Genomic DNA, 23580 nt, shown 5'->3' with positions numbered 1-23580 from the left:
ACATTTTGACCTGCCACTTGTCCGCCATTCGGACGTTTTTTACAGAGAACTCTATGATGAGAACCGGACTCGAAGCATTCGTCCTTGGAAGGCATCACTTCAAATATATCGACCTGCTGCAACTATTCTTTGAACAGCATGGAGACTTGAATCCTGCAAACGCGAAGATAAACATGAACTACTACCCTTTACGGGTGTTACTTTAGGGAATTTCCCTAATAAAATAAAATAACACAATTCTATGAACAATGACAAACAACTTCTTCAACTTAACAAGGGAAAGGTTTATTCGCAGAGCGTACTGAAGGAAGAAAGTAGAGTCGGGTCTCCACTGCCTTACGAGGTAGTTACAGCCGGCGGCTGTCGTCAATACCTTTAGTAGGAGCAGCGAAGAGAACAGACGTTTAGCACCGACGAAGGCTGTTAGCGTAAGAGAGAATTTTCTTTTGGGACCGGAAGCTGTCTGGTCCCTAGGGGTTAATTTGTATTCGTATGCAAGTCCTCAGATTGGACAGTTTAACGCCTCATCACTCACTCAGAGGAAGCGAATGCGCGAGAAGAAAAGGGGTCTATTTGTGTCTGCTACATTACTAGCTCTGTTCCACAGAAAGCTAAAGATGGCACACCTTTTGCAACTGAATATTTCATAAAATTCATGCCGAAGTTTAAAGGTGAGCCTGTTGTGATTTCTGATTGCCTTTCTTTATTTCTGCGAAGAGCAGAACCGAAAATATCTTACACTGTCTATAAATTAATAGGATAGCGTGCGTGTTATTTATTTTTAATGTCACACTTACAACCGAGTGACTCGTTTAATTGTTATGGACTTCCATTTCTTGTAATAAATAATTTTACCAAGAATTCTTCATAAATTTTGGTTTCGGTTTAAGCTAACGCACCCAAGTTATATGGATATATTTTTTTATTTTTGAAATCGCAACTTTATAATATATAAAAATCGATAGAACGTTAACTCTATTATAATATACTGTATATTAAGGGTTGTCTTATACGCTGAAACGTTAGAAAATCATCTTTAAAAACCAATATAACATATTTACTTAATTAAACCTATGTTTAATTAAATTATATATATATATATATATATATATATATATATATATATATATATATATATATGTATGTATTACGATATGAGATTAAACAATAAAAAAAAATGATTGATAAAAAAGTTTACGTATTTTATATATTTATATTATAAGGGGGTGAAAAAAATAAACATAAAATATAATTGAAAATTATATCGATTCTGTGCTTCCATACCTCAATTGAGACGCGGTGTGTTTGAAAGTTAGGCATTAGCTCTCCCTTTATGCATCATTACCGAAATATCTTTTAGTTAAGTCGCTGAAGTGGGAGGAGATGAGTGTTAAGATAAATGTTTCCCCGCTGCCGTAAAATAGGAAGTAACCGATTTTACATGAAAAAATTATTTTCGTATAAAAGGAGATTCTAAATGTAAAATTTTCACTTAAAGTGTAATGTTGCCCATTTTCTACTAAATTAAATTACATTCGCGATTCGCTCAATTGGAAATGGCCAATTTCAAAAGCAGGGTGAACCGACGTTGCCCGGGGCTGAATGATGATCAACGAATCTTTCACGTTTTCATATTTGTATTGTCATCGAAATTGCTGAAATCGCCCATTTTCCAATCAAATAGATTGATAGCCTGCTCTAGTTGAGGACCCATCCTGGTGTACATAAAGGAAGCTCACATGTCAGTCGCAGTGACTTAGTTCACAATACATTGGAGTCTACATTGCCCTGTAGAGAACCTACTGTTGATTTTATAAAATTATTTTTATATATAATGACTTGAATTATGCTCTAAACGGAAACATTAATTTCAAATGCGCCCCTGTCATATCAAAGAACCTACTGCTGATTTTATATGCCGAGCCTTTCTCAAATTCACATGTGATGTTAGGTTGTGTAAGGTGTACACTTTGGTTAAAATCGCCTCTTCTTCCTTTCATCGGATTATTTCGATTATCGATATTTATTGAAAATGTTCTTATACAAAAATTAATCTAACACTATCAGACATATAAAATACCTTTATGTGAAATTTTGTTTTGGAGCAATTCTCTCTTAAACACACAGGTTGACCGGCGCGTTTTTTGTAGGAAGGAGATATTGTGTGCTTGTCAAACGTACCTTTGAAATCGCCATGCGTTGTTTTTTATTTTTCCTTTCTTTTCCTTCGATCTTGATGCCTTTTAATGCATTACATTTCGTGATGTTTCGCCAACGACTTATACTCCGACACGATATTATCTCGGCACACGAGTCGTCAATATGCGTAGGTATTTAAAACTGCAATCTTTCAGAATATCCAAATTAGATCTATCGACTGATAATTAAAAAAAATGCTAGCATGTTTCTGTTAAATGATCAAGTTTTCCGATGCTTTAATATTGACAAGAAAAAGAAAAAGAGAAAAGAATTCAGACTATTTTTATAAACGTTCGAGACGGTTAACAAATAAGATGCAAAGTTATTACGAAATCATAGGATGAAGAAAAAATTCAATAGGCATTGAAATGAAATTGAACATCTTATTTAAAAAATGAGTCAAGCGGAGTGTGATGTTAAAAATATCTTCTCTTTATTCGCTAAGAAATGAAAACTGAGATTTGTTCTCTCTAAATATAGAAGGTCATTGACTTGATATTCTTGTTTGTTCAGATGATCGAGGATGTCTAATCAATTGAATTGGGTGAAACAGTAACAAATGATAAAGAAGGGGAGATAACCATTGAAATTTAAAATATCTTTTGTAAAAATAACAAGAATAGATCCGTTAAAAAACAAAAGAAACAAAAAACGCCCGTTCAGCCGGTGCATTCAGCAACAAAACTGCTATTTCAAACTTAAGAATGACAGCGCAACGAAAAAGCTACTTTTTAACAGAACTGACATATGAACAGGATTTTGCAATATTTAATTAAGATATTTTTAGTGAATAATTTGTAACTATTAAAAAATACATTTCAATATTTTATTTCCATTTATTAAAAACAATTCACTTGATTAGAATATTAATAAAGCAAAGATGTTCTACCCACCCCATCATAATAATAATAATGTAATTTAATTTTGAATGTAATTGCAGTGCCAACTATGTGGATCGAACAACATTAAGATTGGTTAGAAGAGTCCACCAACAAATGAAACATACCAAACAACTGACATATTTACCAACACATACGGGGCTTCAATAACTGACCATCTTATAAAAACCCTGTCATGTGCAACGAACTTTATCACGAACTCATTTTCAATCCTGAGTCGTGCTCATTCTTTATTCCATTTAAAGATCTTGGAGACTGTTCACGTTCGGTTGAATAGGCCGTCTCTCTAAATAGAAGGAATGCCTCTTGGGTTTGAGCGTGATTAGTCTCTAGGATCTTCGAGTAATATAACGTTGCTTTATTTTAATCGCTTTCCTCCATTTTCCCCCCATACATAATGTACCTATTTACTATGCCTCCCCACGGGACAGAGTTAGACACCAGGGTCGTTTTTTAACGTGGAGAAAAGGTACAAAAATAAAAATTGTCTCAGTCGTGAAGGATTTCTCCTCCACCGAAAGAGAACAAGAAATAGAAGTGCAGCATCTGAAGAACAGATACTACACTTTGATCTTGACCAAAAGGCCAAGAATGTAACGCAACGTGATTTTATGTGTATATATTTTCGATTCCAACTTATTTTTTTTCCAAAACAACCTCCCCGATACAACTTTGAGAAAGTGAGGGCGAAACCGGTCAGCTGACTCCCCCATTTTTTCTTCTCTTCTCTTCACCCCGTTCACTTTATTTTAAACGTTTCTAATCATGAATTTCAGTCTTCCCTTCATGATATATATATATATATAAATATATATATATATATATATATATGAGAGAGAGAGACAGAGATATGTGTGTGTACATATAAGACTAGCGTTGTGTTTTCCATATTCCATAAGTATTTTATTTTAATATATATATTTCCCCAAAACCTCTGGCCTTGATGGAGGGGAGACAAAGCTGGCTGCTATAGTTTAAAATGATCTGAAACAGCAGCAAGGGGAGACTTGATTCCAAATACTTCTCATATGTTATATCTTCCCTCTTTTGGAAATAGGATACGATTATGAATATCTCCAGTATCAAATAATCCTATACACTGTGAAATTTACTTTATGTATGAAAACCAAAGATTATATTAAACTACAGGCGACCCGGCGTTACCCGGTCGTAAAATACTCTTAAATATTAGGTTTCAATGCAGATTTCGTATTTATAATTATAGAGCCAATTCTCTATCGATTATTATATTGGACCTAATATATAGTAAGGATGAGTAAAATGAAAAAAATGACTTGCATGTTATCAGTTAGAATCGAAACCCAAACATACAGCTCCCCAACCATATTCATAAGCATACTATCACCCAACTCCATACGTATACAAAACATAATGAAGTTTAACATATAACTTTTAATAAATAAATGCGCAGTAAAAACGTGTGTAGGTGACTTCTGCCAGACCAAGGTCAATGTTCTTTTTTTTATTATTATTTTAGCCCTTTAATAGCTATTTTACCGTCTAAAAACCAAATCGAAAGTATGCTACCGGTCCAATCAAATTTCAACTCTGTAGACCAAAGAGACTTTTTGCACATACGCCGACAAGGTCACTTTTATATATATACTAGTGGGGGTACCCGGCGTTGCCCGGGTGTGGAGAGGTGGTGTAGTAAGGAACCCAAGTAGGTATCCCGGGTGGAGAGAGGTGTTAAAAAAAAATTGCAGGGTGTCCCTGGATTTGCCCGGGTGTGTGGAGGTTAAGAGTAACAAAAAAAAAAGCGAAAAAAAAGTAGTTGCAGGCAGGCTCGAACCCGTAACGCGAAGGAGGAAAAGAAAGAGAAAAAAACGTAACATCTTAGTCGATGTCTTCATCGTGCGAGCGGAAGTGGAGAGTGTTGAAATTAAACGTAGTCAATTGAAAGGAGATGATGACTTTGCGAAAATGTCAACGCAAAACACGACCCCTCCTTATACTAAACTGCCGAGTTGAGGGTGAAGGAATGAATGTTTTTGGCCAATTCTTTTTATATTTGTTGTCTGAAGGACCGAGGTTTAAAACAATACCGAGATGGTCAGGATCGGTCCCTGTGTCGAAAGTTGTTGCGAGACATACAAACACACACACACACATTTTGCCCTTTATATATATATATATATATATATATATATATATATATATATATATATATATTTCCGTACGCTAGAACGTTTTTATCTTAAATTCTACACACTTATGCAGAATGTAGAAACTATGCATAAATAGAATTCAGCGTAATAGTGAGAAGAACCCAATCATCTAATAAGAAACCATAAAAAAAAGAATCAACGCTCGTTTTTTAAAGGAATATGCACTCACATATCCATGACTGAGTATATTAAGTTTGTTTTAATAATTTTTAAATAGAAAAGGTAGGTCTGGCCTTCAGGCAAAGATCACAGTGTAGTATCCGTTCTAATGCTACACTCAAGTTAATTTGTTCTTAGTCAATGTAACGTAGAGGAAACCCAAGGCAATTTTTTATTTTTGCAACTGACAGAGTGCTCGTTTATGGGGAGCTAATTTTTCCCTACATTAAAAAAAAAACTTGTGTCACATATTGCTATCGCGGGGAAGCAATTAAATACCAATAGAAAAAGTAGGCTTTTAATATTAATGCCAAAGCGAGAAAAAAGATATAGATAACATATCACTTACGATTCTATTATAGAAACTAAAAAAAAAAAAATATTAAGAAATTAGTAGGACGTATGGTGTTTCATTCTCTGTGAAGTCAATCTGAGTGCAAAATCTACGTTCTTTATAGTTGGATTATCATTTCCTTGGCAACGTATATCTGTGTAAAATGTAAAATAAGGTGGAAAATATACTGATTTGTGTTAAAAAGCTATTAAATGTCTCTGTACAGTCTTATCTCATCCTCTTAACATGGCTTCAATTCAGCAGATATCGTTTTCTATATTCAAATCAACTTGTAGCACATTCACCCTTTCGAAGCAGTCACGCAAACTAAGGAAATAACTCAGAATTACTCATGCAGCGCCACCTACCTATCTTTAACTCTCTATAAAGTGTCAGCAAGGGGAATAACTCAGCACTAACTTGATGATTTCAGGTTTTTCTTTCATAAACATTCACAAAAAAGGTAATAACATCATTTTTCTTTTATGGAAATCGTTCTAGACAAGGCACGAAGCCACTCGTCCAAGGATGGAATACTGCTGCCATATCTGAGCAGGAGCTGCTAAAAACAGCCTATCCTGCCTTGACAGAGTACAAAATAGACTTTGTGGCTTAGTGGGGGATGCCCTTTTCTCTTCCCTGCAACCTCTCTCCCACAGAAGAGACGTTGCAAGCCTATCTTTGTTTTATCGTTATTTCCATGGCAGGTGCTCGTCTGAACTCCAATCTTTGGTCGCCCCTCGCCAAACTTTCACGAAAAACACCCGTCTAGTTGAATCCACCGTCAAAAACTTTCCCCACTCTTTATCTATGCCTAAATCAAAACGTAGATTCCATGAACAAAGCTTCTTTCTTAGAACTGCACGCCTGTGGAACTCTGTTCCGTCTGCCTGCTTCCCTCCTGACTACAACTTGGACATCTTCAAGTCCAACGTAAACAAATTCCTGATGAACCGCCCCCTTAAGTAGACACTTTAAATATCCACACTAACGTACTGTAATTACAGTAACCCTTATCCCTGAGTGACTTCCGGGCCTTGATAAGTGGTGACCACCTTGTAAAAAAAAAAAAAAAAACTTGATGTAAGGAGCTAAAAAAAACCTTCAAAATTTAAAACTAACCAACAATAAGTGTTGATGAATAGTTTTTGACCCAGAAAGCAGCAATTCTTCCCCTTTTGTCAGAAACATCGCTGACGGAATGTGGGGACTGAAGAACAAAATCGGCCAAATGAGAGTTACGAGGCTGACAAAAGTAAATTGCCAACTTTCTACTTTTCCTGGTACATTTAATTTTATCGGAAAGACTGTACACATTATCTCAAATAATTGTATTTTATTTTTAAAGATTTTGGTGTGCCAAAGATATTAGATCTATGCTAGTATATCGGTTAATTTACTAATTTAGTGTGTTTTATTTTAATTTACTATTTTATATGTAATACTAAATTGATTTTAACGCAAAAACATTCAGCATGTCATAATCTTAAAATATACAGCAAAACTATGTGTCAGGAAACGATATAATTACTCCAGTGAACGATCACTGATAAAAACTCATGTTTGTTTGTTTTTTTAAATTATTATTATTAATAATTAATTATTAATATTGATGCTATTATTATAATAATAATAATAATAATAATAATAATAATAATAATAATAATAATAATAATAATGTTATGGCGAGATGAGCAATTCACCGCCGGAACTTTTTATCGAAAGAACGTTATCACCGGTCACCGGTTGTGAGAGCCTTCCCGGGGCGGGAACATTTAAAAACGTAACATGCTGTCTCTGTAAATATTCTCAATAAACTTCTCTATTTCTTTATTACTTCAGAACCTCTTTATCCATTTATTTCCCTGGTGGAATACCTTTCTTGAATATCCTTTTATTACGACCACCTACCGCAGGACGCAGGATATATCAAATATCCTAAAAAAAAATAGTTACTAAATAGTTTAGAGGTATAGAAACATCGTGGAGGAAGAGCACCATACTGATTTCCGCTAGAAGAGAACAAGAATCCTGAGGAGGATTGGTGAAATAAAAACAACAGACATTACCAGTGAGAGATCAATGGTAAACAGCTGTTGCACGAACTTAAAGTTATTGGCACCATGAACAGCAGAATCGGAGAATACTGAAAACACAGGGGAGAGTTTTTGTCACTCAGATTCCAAGTAACACTACCTATTTTTGCCAATGAATAATAACTGTTAATGACTTGCGTGAGAACTACTTGTGAGTTGTTGTTGTTGTTGTTGTTAATAATAAAATCTTATTGTCACCTAGATTCCAGGGAACACCACAGGTCATTTTATTCATATCGTCCCCAGGAGGTTAGACACAAGGTTAGGTGTGGGTTTAATGAATGTGTTTGTGTGAAACAAACTGGATTCGAACATGGGACACCCATATTTTCAGTCCACGTCTTTAATCACTTGGCCACCGTCACTATTCTTGATGACCTGTGTGAGAATTCCTAGTGAGTGATAGTAATGATTAAGGAGGAACATGGTCACGAAGGGTCAAGGAGGATGGACAACCGATGAGGAAGAGCATTAATCAGATCTCTACTGGAAAGGTGCTTACTGGGAGTATTCGAATATTGAGAAAGCTTATTGCTATTGAAATTTATGGCATTTTTTGAAAATAAATGTTTCTTTTAATTTGTGGCATTTTTTAAAAAAATGTTTCTTTTAATTTGTGGCATTTATTTTAAAATTTTATTTTATATACAGTATAACCCCGAGATACGTTTTTTAAAATGTTACTATGTGGAATACGATGTTTTCCCGGCCCCTGGTTGCAGTATTTGCCCCGCCTTACGGTGTTACTATAATGTTATTTGATTATATACATGTGTATTATAAATTGTACTTTATTTTGTTACTAATTTTTAATATGTACTGTAAAATTTTGCTTAGGCCCTGCCATATGGCGATTTCACCAGCACCAGAATGGATTTATGACGTATCCCGGGGGTTCTACTGTATAAATATAAGTGAGAATTTGTGTGTGAGGACACGTCTCAATCTATATACTCAACTACAGACTTGAAATTTAGTATATAGGTTATTCAGACATATGGAAAAGCTTTTAATTGGTTTTCATCCGGAAAAAGGGCTTCTAAGGGATCAAAATGGATAAAAAAATGATACTGTGTGGTCATCGGATTTTTATGTTTATCAACTGCTTTGCGACTGCGCATGTGCGAATCGTCCACAGTCTGTTAAGTAGGTTTGAAAACACCTTTTAAAACTCGCCTAATGATTATCGTACTTGACTGTCTTTAGGTTTTGGTTTCGATTTCAGCTTGAGTATTTTTTCCCCCTTACAAGAAGTGAACTGTTTAGAAAAAGCCAATACTCGGATGTACATATCTAAGTTTCTTTCTATTTTTTTTTTTGTGTTTGCTTTTTTTTTTACTTCATTTTTTTAAAAAGGAATTTAACGTTACGTTTAATACCTGGTAAAGTTGGGTACATCTGCTAGTATATATATATATATATATATATATATTTTTTTTTTTTCCAAAAACATGATATTGCTTCTATAACGTTTATTTCTTGCTAAATTATTCCTGTAACTTTTATTAAAATCTCTGTCGAAGTAACACAAGCGTAAAATTGATTACTGAATCGATTTTCAATGAATGACACTTTCGCTTCATAAAATATATATTTTTTTCTTTATATATCCCTCGAACTGGCGATATATGTTGTTATTTCAACAGAGTTAAAACAACGTTACTTGAACCAACTAGATAGTGGATGGAGACCTGACGTTGCTCGGGATTGAATGATGACCAACGAATGTTTCGCACTCCCATATTTTTATTGTCATCAAAATCGATGAAATTGCCTATTATTCATTTAAATCGATTGATTGCCTACTCTAGTTGGGGATCCATCGCTGTGCATTAAGAGGAAACTTCACATGCCTCTCCACAGTAACTTAATCCACAAAACATTGTAGTCTACATTGCACTGTAGAGAGCCTACGGTAGATTTTATAAAATTATTTTTATATAATGGCTTGAATTAAAGTTTAAAATGCAAAAGTTAAGTATCATGGTTCAATGGATCTCTACAAAGAAACATTCATTTCGAACGCGCCTCTGTCATAACAAACAGCCTACTGTTAATTTTATGTCTTGCCTTTCTGCTTGTGTGGTGATAATGGCTTGAATTTAAGTTTAAAATGAAAAAGTCAAGTATTATGGTTCAGTTGTGCTTTAAACAGAAACATTTATTTTGAATGTACCCCTGTCATATCAAAGAACCTACTATTGATTATATATGTCTAGCCTTTCAGCTTGTGTGGTAATAAACTTCTCAAATGCACTTGTGATGTTAGGCTGTATAAGGTGTTAATTTTCGTCAAAATCGCCTGTTCTTTCTTTCATTGGATTTTTTTGATTATTGATACTTATCGAAAACATTCTGATACAAAATCTATCTAAGAACTCTGACAGATACATAGTGTATATTTATATGAACTTTCATAAAAATCGAATGAGTCGGTTAGGAGTCCATAGGGAACCAACTCACCCCCTTTCACACACAGACAAAGTTCCTCTTATATAATACTAGAGATAATTTATTATTGTTACTGAGGAGTTTTTTTTTTTCCCACAGGCCATCATTAAAGATTACTCTCTGACAACAACGGGAGGAGGTTCTCTGTAGTTTGGGTGACAACAAGTTTCTTCAGATTTCCAGTACTCTCCCCATCTTTCGATAACCTTTAAAAATGTTTTGTGTTATCACAACAGCAGCTTGGCATTAAATTCTCACTGGCAACGACCATTGATCTCCACTAGAGTTTGGGTGGCAACTAGCTTTTATTACCTAAGGTCTCAGTTCTCTTTGCACTCATCCATTGGAGGTCTGGTTAGTGTTTTCTCAACTTAGTCTTTCCTTGACCCTTCACAGAATATTTACATGTAGAATATTTACAAAATGACCACAGCTTCATTTGGTCCAACAGATCTCCCGCTCCCCCCAAGTTCATATGAAATTTGGGAAAATGACGTGGAAAAGAATGCGCTGCTGGTTACACTCTGGAACAATAGAAAGGGGTGTGAGTAATTAATATGAGGGGTACAAGTACAATACTATCTATCTCCCTCACCCACGGCGAGTTTTTTGCGGGCATTGATTGTATTACACTTTTGGATTACCATTTGGGAGTGTACGAAGTAAATGTCCGGAAACCATCTTTAATCTGAGTGTAATCAGCAGCGCATAGATGAGTAGACACACCTTCCTATGAGCAGACAGGGGAAAGGAACTAGTAGGCAAGTGAAGGTGCAGGCCTCTACTGAGCAGTAGGTCTAATAGTCTTGAGAGGAGGGACTCGACGATCTTCAGGTTACCAATTCCTTCCGGCTCCTAAGAATGCGCTGCTGGTTACACTCTGGAACAATAGAAAGGGGTGTGAGTAATTAATATGAGGGGTACAAGTACAATACTATCTAGCTATTATTATTTTTAATAGTAGTAGTATTAGTATTAGTAGTAGTAGAAATGATAGTAGTATTCACTTACTGAATTGAATTTAAGAAATTACTGTCTTATTTTTTTTTTTTTTTACTCACGTTCACCCAAAACAAGGCATATCGCCACTTGGACGTAAAGGGCTACTATTTAGGATCATGCCTAGGAAAGATGAACAAAATGTTGATTTACATTACATTTAAACTTTTGCATATCAGTACAGTCAGGGAAGCAGATAGCAGGAAGAGAATTCCAAAGTCTAGCTGTTCTAGAGAATAAACTATTGGAGTAGAAAGCTTTCTGGCACTTAGGGACCTCAACAATGAAGAGGTGTGATTTTGTTGCTAAGCAGGTTTGTCGGGGATATGCAGCGAGATCATCAGAGCACATTCCATTAAAATACTTGTAAAATAGGCACAGAGATGCAACATTGCGGTGATAGGACAGAGGTGGAGCTTAGTTGACAAAGTGAGATCTATTAGATTGAAGACTTTTTTTTTGGGACTCTATCCAAGAGGGAGAGACGTAGTAGATGCACCAGATGTGGCGACAATACTTCATGCATGGGCGAATGGAAGCTTTGTAGAGGTGCAGGATACTCTCAGGCGTGAATAGTCTTCTGTAGCATGATTTGGAACACATATTTGTCTGAAGCTATCATTCAATGCTCAATTCAAAAGGTGGGTGTTACATCTGTTATTAAGATGTCAAACTTCTAGGCATTACCTCTTCCATTTTTAAGCAGGTAGTGTACTAATTGTTCTGTGGTTATGACACCATTCCCCTCAGAGATTACCTTCTTTTTTATTGGTAGGAGGTAGTTTATTATCTGTCCTGCTGTCATAACATCTCCCTCCCAAGCACTACCTCCATTCTGTGTTTTTTTTGTGTGTGTGAAGATAATGTAGTACATATTCGTCTATCATATATACTAGCAAAAATATGGACTACAGTGTATTAGTTATTGTAATTTATTTTGCTCCTCACGAGAGGAGGCGAATATGACCCAAGATTCTGCTTAATTTCAGGTGTGCCCATTACTGAATATGTGCAAGAAATTATCCATTTTAAGCGGACATTTCCTCCTTTGATTTACATTTTGCTTTTTTTTTAATTTCATAATCTAAATTCTTCTATCTATATATACAAGTAACATTGTCTATGTATGTGTGTGTGCGGAACGGTCTCTACCAAACTACTCTATCCATTTTGGTCTACAGACTTGAAACTTGACATATAGGGGATTTTGACCTGTGTAACAAATACGATTTGGTTTTAGACAGTAAAAATCACTGTTAAAAAGGGCAAAATTGAAAAATTGGAACTTGGCAAGCGTAAGTTCACTTAAAGTACTCCTCTATGCATGCGCAAATGTACATTAATGCGTTTAACTGTATTAATTTTCAAAGTTTGGATATCCGTCTGATCATATAGTTGTGAATACAACTGGAGAGCTAAATGTTTTGGTTCGATTTTAGCTGATTAGACCAAAGTCATATATATATATATATATATATATATATATGATGATTGCAACGTCTTGTCAGACGAGTACCACTCCCTCAGACACTTAAACTCCATGAGCCCAAAAATGACTTCCATCACCACAGGACCATTTTAATAGACAAATGCCTGAGGGAGTATCTATACACAGATGATGTTACAGAGTCTTACCTTTGTACGACAGCTAAGTCTCTCTCTCGTTTCAAAATGTTGAGATCCAGCAACAAGCAAGAGCAAGATAGCCAGCAACAAGTGAAACTGCAGACCATATATATATATATATATTTGAAACCACTACTATATTGGATACAATATAATAATAATAATAATCAATAGAAAAGTAGCTATATAATAATAAATACCAAATCTGCATTTATTAAAATATCATATTTAAGTGCATTTTACAACCGGGCAATGCTGGGCGACATGCTGGTATAATTTTACTAATAGCTGTTTTATGAAAAAAAAAAAAAGCAAAAAAGCCCATGCTTATTCACGAGATGTAATTCCGAAATTTTCATTCCCATAAACATTTTTTCTTAAACATCTAACATATTTGCATTCATAACAATTTTCGTTTCATCTCTTCAAAAGATGTTTTTAAATTATGTTTTTCCACGCATCTGTGCAAGCCATAGCTGTGCTGTTATATGCATTATGCAACGTTGCGGATAACGGACGCATGCAAGCATGTGATATCAGATAGTTTGCCAATTTGATTGCCTAATATGAATTTGTCAAAAATTTGTTATTTCTTATATCTTTATAAAAGTAAAAAAAAAAAAATTGTGATCATTGTAAAGTTGACCTTCAAAAGAAAATTACGAACCAGTGACCTGTTTGGCAGAAAATAAAACTAGGCTCTAATTCACAATGCTGAAGCATACAAAATAGGCGAATAATAGATATTTATTTGTTACATTATTGTTCTGTAAAGTTTGGAAGATTATAAGTTAGTGATCAAACATAAGCGAAATACTTTATGTCCAGTAACTCTCGCCACGTGACTTATCTCGTCCTTTTCTATAAAACACGTCACACTTGTCGTGTTATCTATTTCTCCTGGTTTCCTCGGCCCTGTCGGTGGGGCATTAGAATACGCCGACTGCCCCCCCCCCTGCAGAGGGTAAAAGTCCCTCAATGGGGGTCCTGGATATGACCTTAAACTATATCTAGTAGTGAGGCCCCAGCTTGTGGGCTTTGGGGAGTGTGGAGCAACCCTTTAATTACCATTGCTCCCAGGTCCACTCTGACCCGGAGTGGTAGTACCTGTTAGGGTCCCAACTATGGGTTAAATAGAAACCGACGTGAAAACAACAAATATATTCTATTAAAAAAATTTTTTCTTCAAAATCTTTGGATTCGGTATTAAATAATCCGAAAAGGGTTGATATATCGTAAAACAAAAACAACTAACCAACTAACCTGGTTTCCTCATGCCGGTAAACGTGGTTCCTTTAGCAGATAATCTAGTTGGTGATGTTCCTCAACTGGGCTCCAATTGTAACATTGCAGTTTACAAACAAACGAAGGAAAGAAAGAAATAAAAATCTGGGTCGGCATTTTTCTTTCTTTTTTTTAACAAAAGCATTTATTACCATTGTTCTCCCATCTCGACACCACTTACAAAGTCTTTCGCTGCCACATGTCCATCTAACCTGGTGTGCATTTCTCTTTCTTCCAACATCATGCTGGCCACAGCCACCTCATCCTCGCCTTCACTTTACACATCCGATTCCTTTGGCACTGATTTTGTTTCTCCCCAACTACATAGTGTCCTTTTTTTTTTTTTTCTTCAGACGCAAGCCCAAGAACACTTGCCAATTTGCATACGCGTTCAAACGCTTCTCCTGCTGCTAATACAATCGTTGCTATCCATCTTTCGGCTGCTGCTGATATTTTCATACGTGCTCATATGAGCTCTCTTACACAATCTCCGCTTCCTCTTGGTAAGATAGTACTTCTACCATAATGAAAAAAAATTAAAGAAAAAAAACATTTTTTCCTCCGTGTGCTTAGTGTCAAGTGAAGTTTCCATGAACAAAGGCTTCCTATCTAAGTGTTGTATACTGGGACAAAGAGAGGTCTGTTGTGTAATGTGTGCCATAGTACAGCATGTCGGTATGTGTACTTGGGACAAAGAGTTCATCCTGATTTGTATACGTGTCGCTAAATGTCTATGGTTGGTGATTCTTCACTATTTGAACCCTAAGTTATGTTGTTGCTGTCTATTCATGATATATTTTTTATCTAATTGTTCATATGCGGGTGTGTATGTCATGAATGTATTTTAGACATACCTTAGTTTCATGCGTCATTGATCTTATCCACCTGGAATTCATCTTGTTCTTGAAGGGGAGGCTGGAACCTGTTTGGACAAATATTCATTCACTTCCAAAAACGCTGGTTGGTTTTAGATAGTCTTTATTCACTTTCCAGGTGTTGATCGCAGAAGAATAGAAAATGAATATCTTTGATTGCGTGGTTAATTCTAGGTCGCCATTTTGAGACACGTCAGCCCCCTCCCCAATGAAGTGGGAACGACCTGTTAAATCGTCCGCTTTGCTCAACATCCAAATTCCATCTCCCATGATCTCCAGCTAACCTGATCCACGTAACTCACACGTAGATCCTGTCAGCTGAGCAGATGCTTCTGATAAACTTGTCTATGATCTAGCTTTGTCATATTTTGACAGTTTTTATCATTATTCTTCATATTCATCTTTTGTTTATCTCTCCAGTTAGATAGATAGATAAATAGATAGATCGAGATGGAGAGATAGATAGATCGAGAGATATATCGATAATACACATAGATAAATAGATAGACCGACAAACAGATTAATAACTAACAAATACTTTCTTGTGTTCGACCTATTACATAACATAACTCATTTTCGTATAAAGATCGCTTCAGACAAGACACGATGTCATTTAATATAAAGAACTAACAAGAACGAAAGATGATGATCACAAAAACAGGAGGTGCTAGTTAAACTTAGTTTTGAAAAACCAAATACTATAGATACGCGTAAAGCTGTCAATGAGAAGAGAGTTTCAGAAGCCCCAAATTCTTTCAAATAAATCGAATAAAAAGCTGGATTATAATGAGGTATCTGAACAGAGAATCGATGAAGACCACTAGACCAACGAATCAAACGAGCTGGAATAAAAGAAGCAGGGAATAAATCGAACAATTCTGAAGAATACGTGCCATAATAGTATTTATTAGCAGGGCCATTGGAGATTCCACAGAATAAGAAATTTAGTTAATATGTTTTGATAAAGCTGATATTTTTCCGGGTAATGTCAAAAATTAGTTTGTTTTTTTGTTAACAGAAAAACCTGTAGCATGCAGCAAATGTGAATTTATTAACATTTCTATGAAGATAATGTCCATTGTATTTTAAAAATAGAACTGTCCTAAATGAGACAAATTACTAATAAAAACTCAGAAAGTAATATAGTGCTATAATCATATATTATGATATTCTAAAACAAGGCTACATCAAAAGGAAGTCACTCTCATATTATTATCCAAGGTTTCTAATGCTAAATTTCGCGAATTTTGGCCGTTTATTTATTTATTTTTTTTTGAAGCAGTTTGGCATTCGAAAATTGGATTTGTCCCTTTATCAAAATTTAGCTTTAATTTTAGCTTTTTTTTTTTCTGATTATTTGACAAAAATGTTTACTTTATGATTAGAGTGATATAGAAACGAATTTTAACTGTATTTAATTACTTACTGTGTAACATACAGACTAAGGCAGGAACAAGCAAAATATTAAATACATAGAAAAGAACAAGACAGCAATATCACGTCTGTAAGGGAGAAAGGCACAGCAAAAAAGAAAAGGTTAAGGGGAGGCAATCAAATTACAGATTTGTTTCTAAACCGGAAATGGAAGAAAAACTCACCAACCCGAATATATTAAGAGGTTTCATTGTATGTATGTATGTGCGTATGCATGTTATGTCAGGTCATGTCATATGCTACTGGTACCATGTAACCCAATACCACCTGCCTCATGGTTGGGTCACCGGCGACTAAACTGGTTCCCCCACCAGACTTGTTTGGTGAGAAGGGTGACTAGTCTCCCTGAAGGATTAAAAACAAGACCTTCCAAAGGGCGAATGAACCCTTTTTCGGGGGTCAACGGCCAACTAGCACCGTGTGTGTTTGTGTGTATGTATGTGTGTGTTGGGGTGGAGAGGGCTCCTGTAAGCCGTGGTGAAGGAAACCTTTCTAGGAGAAGCAAATCTCTGATTTAAAAAGCCATAAAGCGGGAGACCAGTACCCGCATTAAGCTGGTCTGCAGTTTAATTTGTTTTTGGCTATCTTGCTCTTGCTTGTTGCTGGATCTCAACATTTTGAACCGAGAGAGAGACTTAGCTGTCGTACAAAGCTAAGACTCTGTAACATCATCTGTGTATAGATACTCCCTCAGGCATTTGTCTATTAAAATGGTCCTGTGGTGATGGAAGTAATTTTTTGGGCTCATGGAGTTTAAGTGTCTGAGGAAGTGGCACTCGTCTGACAAGACGTTGCAATCATCATGTATGTATGTGTGGTTTTTGATTGTAACAGTTTTCATTTAAAATCCAGTAGCTAAGTACTACTTTGGTAACTAACATATTTTATAAATATATCTAATATTAGTTATAAATTTAATGATCTTGTATCTTTATACACAAGCGAATAATTGAAAAACATAAAAATAAGCATAAATTAATTTTTTAAAAATGCATATATCATTTACAAGTATATTTTTAATTGCGCAGCGTTTAATCTTTGATTTTCTACCATCCTTAAGTAGCAATTTCAGCGATCCTTGAAAAATAGCAATTTCATAGTAACCGTTGAACTTGGAGAAAGATGGGCGCTGCCTGCCAGGCTATTCTTGCGCAAGACACACTGCATGAAATAATGCAGCGCCCCCACGACTCCGGAGAGAGGGGTTGTTAAGGGGTACACGTTCTACGTCCTATAGTCACCAACTCCAAGTGTAGTATCTGTTCTTCAGATGCTGCACTTCAATTTCTTGTTCGCAGTCAGTGAAGGAGAAATTCTCCATGACTGAGATAATTTAAAAACATTTTTGTTCCTTTTTTTCCGCGTTAAAAAACGACCCTAGTGTCTAACTCTGTCCGGTGGGGAGGCATTGTAAATAGGAACTCTATACACGTAACAGAGAGACGCATGATTCAGAGAAATAGAAACACTAATCAAACGGGTTATATCCCAAAATATCGTGACATTCCAGTGTTATATTCTAGTGATGAAGAGGGAAGTTAGAAGTAACTAAGATTTATCGTAAATCGTTTTCAATTATTGAATATTCGGTTTTCGTTTTTGCAATTCGGTATATTCCCGTGTTGTCACAATTTTTTTTCCTGTCCATCTATCTAGATATCAATCCATCTATATTTTATTTGAATTTTAAAATTATCACGTGGTCCTATCTTCCATTATTCAAGGCACAAAAGATATTAAGGATTAAAACCTAGAAAAAAAAGAATGCTATTATTACGTACAATTCATTGGGTTTTTTTTTGTAAACGTGTCAGATATATTCTTTATGCAAGGGTTTTTCGAAAATTAATAGCTAAAATAAAATAAATCCATAAAAAGTGTCATAGATTGTTTTATATACACACACATGTATCTATACACACGCATATAAACACGCGTGTGCATTATATATATATATATATATATATATATATATAAAGCTGAACGTCTGTGTGTATGTCTGGTTACGAATAGGCTCCTATATGATTAACTATTATAGACAACTGATCACATATAATGATAGAAGATGTATCGAGACACAGGAATAGGTATGTTTGATCTGGCATAATAATGATTCATTAAAATTGTCGGGTCTGCGTACGCGCCTGGTCCACAAAGTATGGAAATAAAAAATTAAAAAAAAAACGTTTACAAGTATTTTTGATATAGATGTACATCATAATACTTTGATAAATATGTTTCAACTTAAATAGGGATGGTATAATAAAATTGTAGGGTCTGCGTTCGCGCCTGGCCTCCATAAAATGGAAATAGGCACACACTTTAATAAAGATTTTTCATATCTATCTGCGTAAGTATACTTTAATAATTATGCTTCAGTTTGAAGAAATATGGTATAATAAAATTATGGGGTGTTCGTTCGCGCCTGACCTCCATGGAATGGAAATATGTCACAAAGTATAACAATTTTTTTTTTTATATAGATCCACAGAATATTGTGATAAGTGTTTCAGTGTGAACAGGTATGGTATAATAAATTATGGGGTTTTTCTATTTTATTTTTACTTTCATCATGTTTTGCTTTGGTTTTGATACCCCCAAAACCGAAGCTATCTCTTTATAATCCTTCCTTTTCATAACCTATCATACTTTCATAAATCAGAGTCCATTATCTGTTGGTTGTTTTTGAACCCAGTCAACGACGGGTACTTTTGCTAGTATATATATATATATATATATATATATATATATATATATATATATATATATATATAATGGTTAAAAGAAAGGATACAACACAAACTTTACTCAATCTCATCTATACGTCTGTCCAGTATCTGGTGGCAAATATATATATATATATATATATATATATATATATATATATATATATATATACACGCACATATACGTACGTACACGCACATACTTATGTACATACACAAAAATACATACACGCATATAAACGCATCTATATGTACATGCACACACACACACACACACACACACACACACACACACACACGAGAGAGGGAGAGTCACTTTCGGTAGAAAATCCTTACTGTGAGAGCTTAATGTGAAGCAGAGCATGCACAATGGTTAAAACAAAGAATACAACATAAACATAGATGAGATTGGCTTAAGTTTGTGTTCTATTTTTTCTTTTAACCATTATATATATATATATATATATATATATATATATATATATATATATATTGTGCAGTCTTTCATCGCCATTATATTGTTATTGTTAAGATGAAGTAACAGAAGAAAAAGAAAAATTTAAACCCAAAAGTGTATTCGGAATTGAAATGCTCGAATATCAAATGAGTTTATTGAAAAGTTTGTCTTTAGATGTGCCCTAACAGCTCCGCCAGCGGCTCCGTCTGTTGGTCCTTCTCATTTCATTTAGATTTGATTCTTCTGCAAAACATGCAGATAGGAAATACACATTTTTTATAGATAAACCAAAGGAAGTACTGTCTCTATTTATTTACCTCCCGACGAGAGCAGAATTAGAGACACTCTGGATTAAGACAATAATACAATTTGTCTCAGTCTAAAGGTATCTCTGCTTCACTGACAGAATGCAGAAAAGACCACGTGTAATAGTAGAATATATACTACACATTGCTCCGTATCAAATGTTGGTTTCTGTCACATTTCGGAAATTTTATTTTCGTAGATTTATCATGCTCCAGTTTTAAATAGCATTTTAGTCAATTTGATAGACTTCAGTTCGTAATTATATTCCCAAGTTTTAACCAACTTTGACCATAATTCTAACCCTATCATCATTGTATTATTTGATTATCTATGTGTTCAAACATCTGTAACTAGCATACTCATTGTTACGTTGAACTTCAATTTGAACTAAATTGAAATCGAAAACAAAGCTTCTCTCTCTTCATCATAATGGCTCTGAACCCCATCACGCTCCAATTAAAATGAATGACTCATCTCTGGAAGGCTCTATGTCTTGACAAGCTTCTGGGACTGATCTTCACTCCTGACCTGAAATGGAACGCATACATCAAATATGTTGCCAAGATCACTCTACCAATCCAGTGGGTATCTCACTGCCGATGTAACTATCTGTATAAGAGCCAGGTACGGCATAAAATGGAATACTGTTGCCATATCTGGGCAAGAGCTGGCCGGCGCCTCCTATCCAGCATTAATATAGTTTAAAATCGGCTCTCAAACCTAGTAGATAATGCCATTTTCTCTTCCCTACAACCTCTTTCTCATAGAAGAAACGTTGCGAGCATGTCTCTACTCTATCGTAATTTTAATAGCAAGTGCTCGACTGAATTCCAATCTATACTTCCCCCTTACTAAATTTTCACAAAAAGACACTCGACTAGCTACAGCCACTATACCCGATTCCCCCACTCTATCTGTGCTTAAATCTAAACGCAAATTCCATTAACAAAGCTCCTTTCCCAGAACTATCCACCTGTGGAACACTGTCCCGCAGTCTTGCTTCTCGGTTGAATACAACATGATAGCCTTCAAATCCAATGTAAACAAGTTCTTGTGATCCGTCTCCATAAATAATCAAATTCTACCCAATTTACACCAGTAGCGATTTACTATACTATCATCTTACATTATGTAACCCTTATCCTTGAGTGGCCTTCGGGCCTTGATAAGTGGTGTGATAAGCAAAAAACCCTAACAAATTAGCATATTTGTTGTTTCGTTAAATTTCAATTTGAACTGACATGTTTTTGAGTATGTTAAACTTCTATTTGAACTAGTATGTTCGTTGGCATCTTGCACTTAAGTTTGAAATAACATTTTATCGTTAAATTTTGAATGGACACATGTTAAGAATATAATGGTTTTCTCTTTTTTTTTTTTTGCACAATTTTCTTGCGTTTTCTGATCTTGCTGATGAAACGAATAAATTAGAATAGAAAGCAAAGAATCACATTTTTCAGAGTTTCGGTCACAAACTTTCTTGTTTTCTTTTGCGCATAAATAGGTAAGATTCTCTATAAAATTATTTGACTCAGGTCATGAAGTAAAACTGTAGAATAAGAAGAGGGGATTTTATTCACGAAGAATCTGAGTTGTACTCATCTATAAAATAAAAGAAGAATATGGTGCCTCATTGTGTACATTTGCATTATATCACGATGACCGCATTGAAACACTTGTCATAAAATTGCAAAAAAGATCGTTAGCATCCACACGCGACTCATGTATATATGTATTTAACGTAATACTCCTATGCGTCAATAAATAAGTAATAGGATGCAAAAATACACACACACACACACACACACACACACACACACACACACACAACAAACAAATGACAAAAGTTTATATTTCAAATTTCATGATGTTGACCATCTTACAAGTTATTCTTTTAATTATGTTGACATTCACAATTCTTGACAGCAACTGTTTAGAAGTGCAAAATCATTCATTTAATTATAATATCAATCAATGAATCTATTCTGCCCTTAACTCGTGAGAAGAAATAGCAACTATCAATCCATTAAAAGAAAAGAAAATGCATTTGGGCATGATTACAAAATCCGAACATTGGAAGAGAAGTTGCAATTACCTTTTATTTTATTTTTTATTACACCATTTTGGAATTTGATATTATATATATATATATATATTAGGTACGTGCAAAATGAATGCCGATGCTCAGAATGTATAAACATTTTGATCCCTCCCTTTACTTAAAAATCCATTAAAAATCAGGAAATTAACCAATTTTAATGAAATTTTCAGTATTTATCAAGTAATGATCGAGAAATATAATGAAATAATTATTAGCCGCATGCAAGTGACTCTATAAGTCACTCCGTCGGTCCGTCCGTCCGTCGGTCTGTCCGTAACACTTTTGTGCTTGGCCTTTTTGGTTAAGATCAAAGGTCTGTTGTTAATAGATGCTGTTCTTAGCTTTTTTAGATTTTCTTGGCCTTCAGGCCAGGATATTTTTGTTTTAACCCCTTCCTCTAAATTTTACCCATCTTGGAGAGAAAGAAATACAAACTAACCCCCATCCCATTTCCCCTTCACTCCTCACATTAAAAATCGGCCTTGTGCCTAATTTGCTCGGTGGGGGAGCAAATAAATACCAACCCCACATATCAGACCTTGGTCAATGTAGGGATTACCCTACAGACCAACAGTTACCATCCAGCTACCATTTCCCACCCCTCGGGGGCTGGTCCCCTCCCCCCTCCCTCATTAAAAAACGGCCTTGTGCCTAATTTGCTCAGTGGAAAAGCAAATAAATACTACTGCAAGCAAAGACCATATGTGGGAGCAATCCCACATATAAGACCTTGGTACATGTAGGGGTAAGCCTTCATACCAATTGTCACTATCCAGCTCCCCTACTCCCCGGGGAGTTGGTCCCCATTTCCCCTTCACTCCTCACATTAAAAATCGGCCTTGTGCCTAATTTGCTCGGTGGGGGAGCAAATAAATACCCTTTTCTTGGCCTTTTGGCCAAGATCAAAGTGTAGTATCTGTTCTTACTACATGCTGTATTTATTGTGATATAAAGCGGGGGGATCATTTTTCTGTATTAATTTAATGTAAAATGATCACCCACTTTACAACCAGTCAGTCTCAAAACCATTCAAGTCATTCTCCAGATCATTCAAGTTGTTTTTGAAGGATTCCAGTTATTTTTTTAAGCATTCAAGTCATTCTTAAGGTCATTCAATTCATCCTTAAGTTCATTAAAGTTATTCTAAGTTATTTACTTTTTATTTATTTCAGTCATTTCAGCCCAGTTTTCGGTCATTTTAATTTATCTTTAAGAATTTCATGTCAATCCTACATTCACGCATTCATTCATTACATGTGAGTACGCGACTAATGGCTATTGGACTTGTTTTTATTCAAATCTTAGTAAAAATGTATTATTTTGTTTAAACAAATAATACATTTACTAAAGTTATGGTTTTTAGTAGTAAATAAAAACCGCAAGAATTTATTTTTGCTTTTTTATGTAAATAAAGCATCGTAATTTGTAACAATAAAAAATAATTT

At 35.0% G+C, this 23580-nt stretch overlaps 2 pseudogenes; one reads left to right on the top strand and one right to left on the bottom strand.

Moving 5' to 3' along the window:
* Window positions 1-3562: 3562 nt before the first annotated feature.
* LOC145286709 (U2 spliceosomal RNA) lies at window positions 3563-3695 on the bottom strand (annotated as a pseudogene).
* A 19315-nt stretch (window positions 3696-23010) lies between these two features.
* On the top strand, window positions 23011-23138 carry LOC145286650 (U2 spliceosomal RNA; annotated as a pseudogene).
* The last annotated feature ends 442 nt before the right edge of the window (window positions 23139-23580 follow it).

This window comes from Euprymna scolopes, chromosome 10, assembly GCF_053919585.1.
Source record: "Euprymna scolopes isolate OS-2025 chromosome 10, ASM5391958v1, whole genome shotgun sequence".
Classification (NCBI taxonomy): Eukaryota; Metazoa; Mollusca; class Cephalopoda; order Sepiida; family Sepiolidae; genus Euprymna; species Euprymna scolopes.
This window is presented reverse-complemented; position numbering and strand designations above follow the sequence as displayed.